Raw genomic sequence first — 13506 nt, 5'->3', positions numbered from 1 at the left:
GAGTCTCCTTTTGTTTTTTCAGACTCTCTAAAATTGAAAAACGCCGAGTTTCTCCTATACTGGGCTCGTTAAACTTTTACAGTAGAGGACCTGTTCAATTACAAACAGGAACGAACCACTCCTTCCTAGGGTTCGAATTTAAACTAGGTTCGACTCGTCCGAAGGATGAGCTTATAATCAAGCATATGTTATCCTCCTCAAGCTTGTTAAAAATAAAGAGGTACTTACCAGAAATGGTGGGGGAAAAGAGAGAAGAATGAACCTGTTTGTTACCTTTTGTCTCAAAAGAAACTTTATTCCCACTCTTGAACACGACACTTTTCATTCACCTGGGTTGGGAAATCTTTTACCTCACAGTTGATCAAACCACTTTGAAAGTCTTTAACCGGGTTCCGGGGATTAACTTTGAGTTATTCGTCACCAAGCCATCTGTCGTGTCGTTATGTGTTCAAGAGGTCTGCAAGCAAAACTTTCATCTGCAAAATACTTGTCATCCATTTGACCATCCCTGAGTCAGTCCTTACAGCAACATTTCTTCAACTTGAACAATGATTTCGTGTTGCGGGCTTGCCTGCAACGGGTCTCTTTCTATCGACATCAGCACATTATCTAGAAAGATGACTTAGGAATCGACAGTACCTTGAAGTTTGCATGCATCAATGGCAGGTTTCTCACCTTTGACGTCAGTTTACATCATTGACTTTCGATCAAAGGATTCCGTGAAGTGTTCGACATCAAAACATCTATTCACATTTCACGGGTTGTGCTTGGTACTTTGAGAACCATTGACATTACTGGTGGTCTCTCTCATGCTTGTTAACAGTTTACATCATCGACTGGTAATCAAGTGGTTTCTAACATGTTCGACATCAAATCATTTAATCACATGGCTAGAATCGTACCAATTCGGGAAGTAGAAGTGAAGACCCTGGATCTAGTTTCTACCATCCAGGCTGCGAGGAGTTTTGTATTCATTATCTATGTAGACTAATCATAAACAGATGGCTGCATCCATACTGTGTCTACAAAAGTCTATAAAAATGATGTACTGCAAGATCATTCCTGTATCAGAGTAGTTAGTCCATTAGTTAAAGTTTTGAATCTGAGTATGGGAATGCCTACCTCAGTGATGATATAATCTTATACATGTATTTTGTGTTGAAAATTGCAGGTTCCAACCAGGTCATCCACAAGACAATCCTTGAAATGATAAAGCGCTTCACCCTTCCTAGAATTACAAACCCTAATCTATTCCAGGCTTCGCACTTTAGGGGGCAATCTGTTACACTAAAAAATGTCACCATGACTATTTACAGTTAGTATGGCTCAATCAATAGTCATGCTACCCTCTTAGGCAAGTCTTATGCCTCTGCTATCCATCTCAAACTCAAAAAAGAGAGAAAGTCTTGTAAAAAATGTGTTTATCTCTGGGGTCGCAGGTTCTCTCTAGCCTTACCTGCGGGGACGCTTACAATGTTCACAAAAGCTGCGTCCTTGGGCGCTCTGTATGTTAAGGGATAGGTGCGTCCTTCTGTAAAAGGCAAAATGCGCAAGTTTCATCTTAAAAAAGTTACTTGTGGTTACTTCTAGAACTTTCTAGAGGTCGGTTTGATGAAATGGATGCGCCTCCAGTTGGTTCATGTATCCCTATTAAGGAGGAACTTATCCCATCAATAAGGGAGCTATCCCACCCAAAGAGGGGGATTATCCCATTGATGGTGGACCTGAATAACCTCTTTATAGCACTATAAATAAAGGCATTGAGCCAGAGGGAGGGGAGGTTGGAGCTATACATTTTCTTTGGGTAAATGCTGCAGGATTTAGGTCTTCCATTAGAGCCTTTGTGAGGAGAGATTGTCTTCACTTGATTCTACTTGGGAGAGGGCGAGCTTTGTCAAAGTAGAGGAAAAACCCTTGATGGACCCTGGGAGGAACTTGCACAACACCAAGGCCAGGTTGTAAGAGTTTCTTTGTTTCGTTATTAATACAAACTGGTTTATTTTTCTCAATAGCTTGTGTTAATGAGTTATTTCATGTGTTCCTTGGTCTGCATGTTGAATATATGTTTTATTATATGAAATGCAAGTGCTTGGTAATTGTTTGATTGTTTGTGGTTGCAGGAATTGACTTGAAGGAGGAGCTCATCCGGATCGTCAAGAACGGACTTCAACAACAACGTTTTGGAATAAGGTAAGCCTAAACACTTGTAGTTTTCATGTTGTAAAAGGTGTATTTAGAGAAAGATCACTCCATTTTGTCTTGTTTGTCATTAGAACGTCTTAGACTTCTAGGAAGGTCAGTCGTGTCCGCACCCTTGACAAATTCCGTGTGACACTCTGCAACTCCAAGTGTAGGCTTTCCAGCTGTGAGTGAATCTATTGCACTCCAAGGTTCATATCCTATATAGGTGAGGCATCCAGCCTCATTTAATCTCCAAGGCTTTCGCTTGCGTTGCTATCTTCTGCTATGATAAAGGTACTCTCAAATGAGGCAAGAGCGACACTATATACTAGTCACAACGTTGGGAATCCATGATTACCATATTGGCTTGCTTGATCCGGCACTTCAACCTCTAATCGAAATCCCAAGGCGTATCATCTACCTTCTATTGGATTTCTCTAAACTCAATTACTGACTGCACCTCTGAATTAGGCTTACTGAACTCCCTGTTTAGAGATTGCTGGGTATCTGCTAATGTCAAGTTGGGGTTATCAATGAAATACTTGATGTACCATGTTAAGGCCTGATCCTGTAAGGCTGTAACCAATTGCAATTTCTTAATATTATCATCTGTAATCTATTGTGCTGTCCAAATAGCTCCTGCGACAAACGAAAGTTGTTCGGGTTCTTCTCTCCCTATCCCTTTAAAAATCAACATCTTCATTGTGTTCCCTATGTTTAATGGTGGGAATGGAGGTGGAGGGGGTGAAGGTGTGGGAATATGAAGTGGAGGTGGAGTGGATGGATGAGGTATCCTCAGGATATCCTGCATAATTAACTAAACTACACTTCACGACGTAGTCAGAATTGTCCCTTCGTCGTCGTTTGAAGGGGGTTCAATGAGCGGACTATATTCTGGGCTTGATCCTCCATTTCTTATAAAGAATATCTCGCTTCATGTAGCCCCAAACATCAAGGTAACTGCATAACCTTATTTTCACATAACAAAATTTTAATCACAGTCTTTAATGATTTCAGATACTTACCTTGTAGTCCTTTAAAGAGCCTTTGTTCCACTTCGCTATAACTAATATTACTGTTGATTGTGAAATAAGTCACGAAACTTCCTAATGTGTGATCAATTTAGTGATCCACATTCTATGCAATAATTCTTTCTAATGCCTCCATACATCGCACCATTTCAGCAGTCCACACTATAGGATCGTCAAGCCTCCACATCCCTTGACTATCAGCCAATTTCGACAACCACTCATGTAGTTCTCCAAGGAAGAAACAGAAGAACTCGTTGGTCTTGTCCGTGTACAAAAATCTCTGCAACCACTACTCCTTGGATAATTTAGGGCTCCTATTACCTTGAGTTGCTAACGCATGCACGTTTCGAACAATCCATTTTTCAATCTCTTTCTTCATAGGAAACCATTTATCACACATCTCTTAGATAGATCCCTGTCCTGGCAATGGAACCATTTGTTGCCTTAAGGGGGCCTGACTTAGGTTTAGAGTTTTTCATGCCAACCAACAAAACTCTAACTGTTGGCCCTTTCGGCAACAATCTGCATAGCATAGGCTGTAGTCTCACTCGAAGTAGTATTTGGGGGATGTTAGAACCAGGTTTCTGCATCCAAAGACATTGTGATAAGTGGTCTTAAGCCCTTGTAGCTCAGATCTTCTTTCGCACAGATCTATATCCTTCTATGATCCACTACTGTAACTCTAAGAAAATAGCTTCTAGACCTTCACGAAGGTTTGTGATCAATCTTTATAGACCTTGAAGAGGCAAACTATCCACTTTCGTGCACTAATTAATAACCCTAGATCTTCCTTCGCGCGGATCTATCCAATTCATTAGAAATATTAACAGAATTAACCCTTATCTTTGCGAAAATACATAATCACTTAGTTCACGCATAAATGTCATATATTCAATGGATTCGCCCAGTATTTACACATTATTTCATAGAAAACATATCCTTGAGCGACAAAACATAACATAAACAGAATTAACAATAACACTCAAATGCAAGATATTTCTCCAAAATCAGTCTTTATTCAGTTCCAACATTCAATTTACATACTTCTCCACCCTGCACTCTCAGCTGCAGGAGTCCGCGCACTTAGCTATGGACTTACCAAGGCCTCCTGCGCACTCAACTGCAAGATCCTTCCCCTTTAGCCTAAGTACAAGAAGGAGAGCCTTCTTGCCTTAGTTTTTCCCAAAATAGTCTCTATCTTGACTTAGTTACTCCCTAGTACTACCTCTTCTAGACTCTCTATGACTCAAATATATAGAATTTCCAATACAATACCATGGTCTCCAGCCCATGGGTGAGTCTCAAAACTGACCTATTACTTACCCAAACAAGGGGTTAAAGCCCCTTTGACTCTTATCTAGCCGCGTGCTTTGCATCCACATTTTGTGGAGACTTTACATTCTTTACAACACTTTTTACGAAATTGGGTTAAACTAACCCCAAAACTGAGCCCGGGGACCCTATCCCAACATGGGTGTTTTTGTAATCATGGTGGAATGTGAAAGGTTGAGGAATATGTAGAGTTTCTATATTCGACAACAAATTAACACTTGTAGAAACAAGATTGAACAGAAATGCCAATAAATAAACTAAAAAACAAAGAAATGCTAGCAAGAAAAATAAGATCGACAATGAAATCATGAAAGGAAATGAATAGATTGAACATGCAAAACTTACTAGTAACACAGGTTGATGAATAGTTTCTTGACCCATAGTTGTGCGCCCAACCCAGGTGAGAATGATTATCAAAATGAATCATTATATGGGTTAATTTAAAAGAGGTTACACGCAAAATTGTTTCATGTATGATTTCCACTTATCGACAAGTGAAAGGATTAGTTAAGGAAGTTAAATGGGATCCTATTTTCTAGGATTGCACCCACATGCAACAAATAAGCTCATGCATGCCTATAAGAAGAGCACGTGCCTTCAAAATGAATTAGTGAGCTCAAGGAGGGCAGATTTTCTCAACATAAAGGAGTGCTCTTAAGGAGGGCACACTTCTTCAGCCCAAAGGAGTGCACTCAAAACAAGTGCATGTGTTCGTCAACTTGAAGTGTGGATTTTCCTTGAAGGGAAATTTTCTTGCTTTTGTTTTCTTTTTAAGTGATTTTGAGTGCTTATCGAGTGTATGCATGGAAAAAAGGCTAGTTTCTAAGTCATGAAAAGTCATGAGTCTACCTAACCATGGAATAGATAACACAAGTACTTCTAAGGATTAGGTGATGACACTTAAGAAACATTGACCAAGGAGGTTGAAATACTAAGAGAAAGCACCTAAATAGAAAATCAAACGACTTGATGATAGTAAGGGGCTTGAAATGATAATTCATGTAGGCTCCAAAATTGACTTAGGAAATTTTTTTGGAGGGTTGTTGTCATAGTGACAATAATTGGTGAGAAACTGGGAGAACCCCAACTTCTATGAAAAGGTTTCATTTATGCCCAAAGTCTCAATTCTTTAGGATGTATTGATTCAATCAGTGAGTTACCTTAACTCCCCACTCTTAATCGATTAAAGATGTAGTCTTACCAGTCTAACATCCCTGGTAAAAATTACATGTAAATAATGTTAATAAGGGAAAAATAATAACCAAGGTCACAAGACATGTATTCCAAGTTGAATGTTGGGAAAAAACATCCTAGTGTTGGTATTCATTTGGTTTATTATGGCTAAGGAAATTGTCAAAGGTAATGGAAAAGGATTTGGAAAGGAAAAGAGGCATTAATTGAAATTTTATTTATGAAAATAAAGGAAATTAGGAGAAAAGGAAGGTGAAAGGTCACATGTTGCATGTGAGGAGGAAAATGAAGGAAAATAATGGAAATTGAAGAAATCAGAGGCCTCATTAATAAAAAGGATTTTGAGGATCAATTGGTACAATTTGTTAGTTTAGTTTTGAGCTATCTCTCTATTCTCTCTCTCACACTCTTAGACGCACAAATTTTTCTTGGAGAACTTAAGCATTGGATCAAGGAAAGCAAAGGTAGGACAGAGAAGGCAAAGGGATGCAAAGATCAAGCAAGGAAAAGCAGGATCAAGAAACTACAGTGGGTTTACTTGCAGGTATCGATTTGCATGTGTTATTTCCTTGCTAGATGTGGCATGCATGTGTGTTCTTGATTCCCTTGTTGTCATTGGCATGGGTTTTGCTAGGTGTGACAATGATTTTTAGCCTTACATTTCAATTTCTGGATAGCCATGGTGTGGTGGCTTCTCTTGTATTTGGTTGAGATGGATTTCTGGATGGACTCGAAGCTGAGTGGGGTGTTCATAGGATTATTCACAAGGCCTAAGAAAATGGGGTTGGGATACACGGTAAATCCTGGTTATGAACACCTCGATTGAGCCTAAGAATCCCCGACCAGTGAATGGTGGGATACACAGTAAAGATCAGAGGTGAATAACCTTGTTGAGCCTAGGAATCATTAACTAGTGAATGGTAGGATACACAGTAAATCTCAAAGGGGAGTACTCTTGATTGGGCCTAGGAATCCCTTGACCAATGATGGCGATATACACAGTAAAGCCCAGAGGGTGGACAACTCGTAGGCCTAGGAATTCCTTGAACAGTAATGACGGGATACACGGTAAATCCAAGAGGTTGAGAAAAAAATTTCCACATGGTTTAGGTCCAGAGATCTAGAGGCTTCCATGCTTGTTTAGGGCCTAGTGATTTGGTGGGGATCACAGTAAATCCTGGTTGTCTTGATGAGGGTTCAAACCTAGTGATCCAGTGGGGATTGTGGTAAAGTCTCAGGAATCCATGGTTGGCTTTGTTTTAAGTCCCACATTCATGTTTGGAATATGGCATGGGGGTGATTGGTTGAAAAAAATATTTGGTTCAACTGATCTATGGTCAGGTGGTACATGGAAGTCCCAAACCTCGTTAGAGTATGAATTCATTAATAAGAGATTCTTCTCCTTGCTATTTTATGTGTAAATGTACTGGTTCATAATGTTAGGCATACTAATCCCTCTTGTGGACAAGATGGATCTCCCTAGACTTCAAATAAATGTAGTAACAAATAAGAAAATAACTGCTACCTTTTCTTAGCTTACGATTGATTGAAACAAACATTATGAGAGAGATCACTTACCGTTTTATCGAAATGCCTATTGAAGTCCCTTTTAGTACCTTCGACAATTAGCTTCATCTTGATGCTTTAGAGTTGTTTCCAGCGCTTCCCACAACTTCTCCATGACATTTTGAAGGATATCTGCATAGAAAAAAACACATAAAGGATCAAAGAATATAGTGTATATAATGAAAGATAAATGGACTACTTAACTCAACATATATCATAAATTGAATCAATAACCAATCATAACCTATGTGAGAGATCAAGGAATCCCACAAATGATATTAAAAGAGACATAATTAGGAAACAACGGTTGCTTTTTATTAAATAAAATGGAGAACAAACTTACAACATCAAAGCCTTGATGTTACAAACCTCTTCTCATGATCTACAACCCTCTCCTTGGATGAAAATCCTCCTAGCCTTATTTCTACAACATAAGCCTACCTTCAATAATCCTCCCAAATCCTTTGGCCTATGTTTGATTTATAGGCCAAGAGGAGGAGGTTTGGGATCCATTTTCTAAGGGATGAAATCCACAAATGGTGGGATAGGGGTTCCATAAAGTGAGGAAAGTAGCTCCATGATGGGAGGGATCAAGATTGAATAGGCATCCGTTCAAAGCTATTAGTTGGGAAATATTCGACTAACAAATATTCTAAGCTTTAATTTTTATTTTTACTTGTGTTAAGTCATGTGCATGGGCCATGGTGTCAGGTAGAGTGCACTTTTGAGTAGTTTCTAATGGTCTCTTCTGCGTATCTGCATAAATGGACTAGGGAACTATGCAGGAAGCCAAAACTAGGCTTTTGAGCCTTGAGATCCAGGAATTTAATTCTATTTGGGATTGTTTGGGTTCTATCCTTGCAGGGGGATAATTTGGAACACTTTGATGGATAACGAAAGATCCAGATTGATGGTCATTTTCCTAATGCGACCAAGTGACATGTAACAGATTCCCCCCTAAGGTGTAAAGTCAAAAAATATGTTTAATGACTGTAGCACTTTATCATGCCAAGGTTTGGGTTAGAGACTATAGTCGAAGACCTAAAATAATCAATCAAATGTTACAATGCAATATAAAATCATTGTTGAGGTACGCATTCCCATACTCATAGCATAAATGTCTCAAAGAACCAGTACATAAATACATCTAAAGATCCATGTCAATAAATGACATAGTATGGCACAATCATCAATGGATGTATGTTTAAAATCAGGAATATTTAATAACTCCATGCTAGCTGGATGGATGAAACTAGAAGCAGGGTCTTGATCTCCATCTCTCGATCCGTAGTACGAATCTAGCCATGCAAGTGAATGTGTCGTAGTCAAACATGGTAGAAACCACTTTATTACAGGTCAATGATGTGAATCGTTAACAAGTGCGAGAGAATCCACCAATAATGACAATGGTTCTCAAGGCACTTCCAGTACAATCTATGAAATATGAATAGATGTGTTTTTGTCGAACACTCATAGAATCATTCGATCGAAGGTCAATGATGAGAACCTACCATAAGGCTTACAGGCTCCAAGGTATTGAAGGTTTCTAGATCAAATTCCTAGATAATGAGCTGAAGTCGATAGGAAGTGACTTGTCGTAGGGGGGCCTATGACATGAAACTCATGTCAAGTTTTGAAGAAAAGCAGTTTGGATTAATCTAGGACTGATTCAGGGATGGTTGACATGATTGACGATTATGAATAGAAAAGTAATTTTGACTAAGGTTGGATTTCTCTTGAACATATCAAAAACACGACATTCTGACTTGGTGACATTTGACTCAAAATAATACCAAAACCAACTGAAGGCTTTCATGTTTAAAGAGTTTGAAAATACACAAAAAGAAAACTCATTCAGTTCTTTCACCGTAAAATTTTAATGAGCCCGGAGAAAGTAAAGCTCGACTGGTAGAGGGAATTACTCCCCTAGGGCTTTTTGGGTGAAACCCTAGCAGACTGAAAGTTGTCTATTCAAAGAAACATGCATTCATACAGCCATGATGCTATTGTAAGCAAATTCTATGATAAGGGTACGTACTTTCGGTCCTACGTTTGAGAAGACCTTTAGGGTCCAAACCCTTCTTGGAGTTCCCTTCTTCTCTTTTGTCCTGCAAAACAACCAATTCAAAGAACACAGCAGTACATGGACAAAAACTTATAAAGAAACCATCTTCATGTTATAAAGAAAGGAAGTTAGTTATGAAATCCAAACAACCATTTACACATGAATTCAAAACATGAATATCATTAACATAAAGAAGATTCATTTCGGGAACCAAGACATGTGTTTCTTTTATTATAGACAAATAAAGTACATAAAAAGGAATATGTTCACCTGAGTCACCTTCAGAAGGCTCCAAGCAAAGCTTCCTTCCGGATCTGTTCTAGCCTCAAGCCTCTAACAAAACTCCTTCCATGACTCTCTCCATGATGTCATAAATGGTGGATGAACATCAACACACAAGGAAACAAAGGTTTCCTATACAAAATGGGGGAAGTGCAGAAGGCACAAGGGACTTCAGACCTGGTCAAGGGAAAAATCTCAGCATAATAACCTTTCTCTCTATTCTCCCCCTTAGGCCGTCCCTTTGAGGTCTTTTTATACCATCTCCAAAGTAGTTTTTTAGTTAGGAGTTGGTTGGGAACAGTTGGGCCACGGACACTAACAGGTGATCAGCAGGTAAAACCCGCGATCTCTGCCCGAAAAGAAGGAATTTTATATTCTTTTAAGTGTTTTAATACATACACGCGGGTTGGGTATACACAGACCCGCGTATACACGCGTTTAACTCAGGGCAATGTCGCGTATAAGGGATAAAACACTGTTTTTTAAATTTTAGGACCAGGTCTGGAAGGAGGGGTTGCCCTAGGCCATGAGTACAGCATCACAAACCATAAGAGTGAGATTTGGAGCTATAACAGACGCCCCCTAATATATGAGGTCAGAAGGGGTACATGATGGCCGAAATATATTATGCGAGTACATGGAAAGGAAGTCTGTCAAAAACCGAGGAGGACTTCACCAGAATTCAGCTTGCCAAGCCACCAAAGGAGATCAGAAAGAAACACTGTCTGAGGCGGGCATACCCATGCTCAGAAAAAGTAAAGCATGTCCGCATATCAAGTACAAGCGGATCCACTAAGTATACAAGTATAAATAACTGAAAGATACATAATGGATCATCTGATCATAATGAACAAGTACATGTCTGAATATCACATATAAGACTGCCAATGATACTGAAAGATGCAACGGATCACTGATATCAAAGACTGATCCCATAAGGTACCAACTGAACATGATGAAATAGGATGGTACTACACTGCAAACTCAGGTGCCAGCATATAGAATGTCGCCATGACTGACTGCAACATATAAAGTGGAGTGGTATCAACTAGCAGCAACAGGAGCAACTCTCAAGTGAACCAATGAATGCTGATACAACCTGAGGTCTTCACCGACCGCCGTGGTACATTTCTACACCATGGGAATAAATGATCTGAAGTCGACCATGTGAGAAATCATTTGATTACCGGTCATTGATGTATACCGTTGACAAACGCGAGACTACTCACTGATAATGATAATGAGCGTCAAGGTACCCAGTACAATCTAACAAGTGTGAATAGATGAGCTGGAGTCGAACACCTGTAAGAATCTATCGATCAAGAGACAATGATGGTTTCCCACTGTCGATAGCGAAGGATCTACCACTAATGACTGCAAACCCCAAGGTACTGCCAAATGGACTCTAGATCTTTGCCCCAGAGCAATGAGTCGGAGTCGATAGGGAAAGATCCGCTAGAAGGAAGGCATTAAGGCATCCTTCATCAATCTAGCGCGAGTGTAACCCGTAGGCCAATAATGTGGAAGGAATCGGACGAAAAAGATGTAGTAACCCAACCGAAGTACGTTTCCAGCATACACAAGATGTGGCTAGCGCACGGCAGAAACCCTCTGAACCAACCAATAATGAAAGCTGACACAGAGGCGAGGTATCCACCAATAGGGTCAAATGGAAACCAAGGTACTACACGAATCCCAATGTGTGATAATGTAAGCTGATGTCGAACACAAGGGAAACCACTCAGTCAAAGACCCATGATACTGATCGATGCTGAGCACAAGGTGACCTATCAATAATGAAAATAGGGCCAGGGTGTAGCTCTAGGCCTGTCCTCAGAGCAAGGTGTCGTCGTCGATAAGGACAAGACCCGCCAGCAAGAAGTCAATGGGGACCTTCTCAAACCGGCACGAGTAAAGGACCAATATAACTGATGTGATGATAGACATGACACTGACAACCAGGGATGGCCGACTGAAAAATGAGTCAAGAGACACCACAGAGAGGCCGACTCAGGCTAACTTCCCTTGAACAAAAGCATGACTCAAAGTGACTGTGTGGCAGAATATGATGACTCTGTATAAGTTCGCCATGCAGGAGGCACGAACGAACCCTCCATATGATTGGAAGAGATAACCAATCGGGGGAGAAATGACTCAATAACAAGGTTATGGCGTACCTAAGTCAAACTAAATCCCACCCATGCGGAGGAGACTTTGTTTTGAGTGCTTTGTTCAAGGCTGACACAACTGACTCTAGCTGCCAACAATAAATGGAAATAATGTCCCGTTCCCGCTCTTTTTGGAATATTTAATTTTTTTGTCTTTTTCTGTTAAGCCGGAAAAAAAATAAAAGAATGCTATGGTACAGTGGAAAGAACGAGTGTCGGTGAAACAGATGATCTACTTCCTGGGAAAGGAACAATCCTATGCTCAATGCAGGGAGGTGAAAACTGGTCAGTGACACTCAAAGGTATGTTCCTTCCACGGGTCAAGGTGTGTCAAGCTGCAGAAGTCAAAGGTATGCAAGGTTGATTTTGCAGACGTCATGGTCAAAAGTTGGCTTAAACACGAGTCCGAGTGAAGCCGACTCCAGGCCAAAAGGTGCAAGTGGTCAACATGCAATGCAGTAGTACAACTCAACACAAAGGAGCCTCTAGGGTAAAAGGCCAGAACAAAGTGGAGAAGCTAAGAGGAATGAGTCTTCAACGCTTAAGTCATGGCGGGACTACAGGGGACTCCCGAGCCTACTCAAATCAGAGCAGCATGGGCAACAAATGTTAGTGAGGTGCTAACTAGGATGCCCATGTAAAGGATGACTCTACCATCGTGTCATGATTTAAAGAATCGGCGAGTGAAGATGGCTTGCGAACCATAACACGATGGGATCGACCCTATGGCAGATGTATCAGTCAAATGGAGGCCAGTATGCATAATGCAACGGAGAAATGGTGTCCCTAACCTATATGCCAGTGAGAACACGATACCTGCCATGACGGGTCAGCAGTCACGGAACCTGTCTCAAACTGTCGAAAAACGTCCAAAATGTCCTGAAAAACAAACCAATCTCGACATTCCAAGCTCCCAAGTTAAAAGTCACATGAGGCCAAACAAAATAAAATTTTAAAAAAAAATTGCATTTTCAAAACTTATAAAAAGCATTTTGGACTCACCATTTTTACCATTTGAGTTTGAGAGCAAAAGATTTGGAGCAAAAGGAGCAAACTTCCCACAGCCAGATTCAACCGTTCAAACTCGTCGAATACCTCCAGGTAACCCTTATACTTAGCTTGCAATTGATTGTGACAGGTTTTAAGATTTATGATTGATGTTTCACCGTTAAACTTTTGTCAAAAATTCGCTCGTGGCGTATACGCGGGTTGGTAATATTGAACCCGCGTATACGCGAGCCCTACACGCGACTGTGTGCATAGGGACCCGTGTATACGCCGCGGATCATTTTTAAAACAAAAACTAACGGTTAAAACTTGATTTTTTCTCAGGATGCCTATCACATGGCGTGAAAGAGAACATGCAGTGGTAGACAATGAAGTTATGAACAGTCGAGAAGCATTAGATGCACTCCGGGGATGCGGTTTGCTTAAATTTTTCAAATTGCCAAATATGAAAGAGAACACGCGATTGCTTGAGATGCTCATTGATTATTGGGATGTCGATGAGGAGGCTTTTATGATAGATCAGATGCTGCTCAGGGTAGAAGTGGAGGACATCTATTTTATTACGGGCCTTTCTCGAAGGGGAGAGGTAGTACAGTCCCGGGGCAGGTCACGGAGTGCCCTCTCGATAGAGGACTATGTACAGATATACTGCCCTGGACATCCCAGGAAGGTTTGGAGCCAG

Source organism: Pinus tabuliformis, chromosome 5_2, assembly GCF_031772625.1.
Source record: "Pinus tabuliformis cultivar Carrire ecotype Pingquan chromosome 5_2, CPIR1, whole genome shotgun sequence".
NCBI classification, from domain to species: Eukaryota; Viridiplantae; Streptophyta; class Pinopsida; order Pinales; family Pinaceae; genus Pinus; species Pinus tabuliformis.
Note: the sequence above shows the minus strand (reverse complement) of the source record.